Below are 566 nucleotides of genomic sequence, written 5' to 3'. Positions count from 1 at the left end.
ATATAGAGGAAATTTCACACATCCCCCCCCCCACACACACATCCTAGTATCTCTGAAATCGGGTGCATTTTACAATTAATGGCATATCATGGCACCTTTATTCCTGAGTGATACATAAAAAACCGTGGGTTTTATAATCGTCAACTTAGATTTGATAAAACCGCATGCCTTTTACTACCGAAATAAGGATAGTACGGTCACAATTAAAAGGCAGTTTTTCTCTCCTACTCTCATTCTAACCCTCATCAGTCTCATTTTTCTTTTCTCCCCAATGATTATCGTAAATATGGTGTGTGTCTTTTGGGACATAATTTTATATATAATTCATGCACTCACCAGAACGCCAGAGAGAGACAGAGAGAGAGCAAGAAATCACCTACTGGGGGGAATGGCCATGCCACAATCCCTTCTCCTCCATTCTCCTCTCAGGATCTTGGGCACGCCTGCACATGCGCCCAGCGTGAGTTTAAGCCACCGGGTCTGGGACTTGAACCGCAGTAGCTACATGGGAGCTCAGTGAGATAGCCATTACACTAACTGCTGCTTCCCTATTTTTTTATTTATTT

The sequence above is a fragment of the Tupaia chinensis genome, unplaced genomic scaffold, assembly GCF_000334495.1.
Source record: "Tupaia chinensis unplaced genomic scaffold, TupChi_1.0 Scaffold000368_1, whole genome shotgun sequence".
Lineage (NCBI taxonomy): Eukaryota > Metazoa > Chordata > Mammalia > Scandentia > Tupaiidae > Tupaia > Tupaia belangeri.
Note: the sequence above shows the minus strand (reverse complement) of the source record.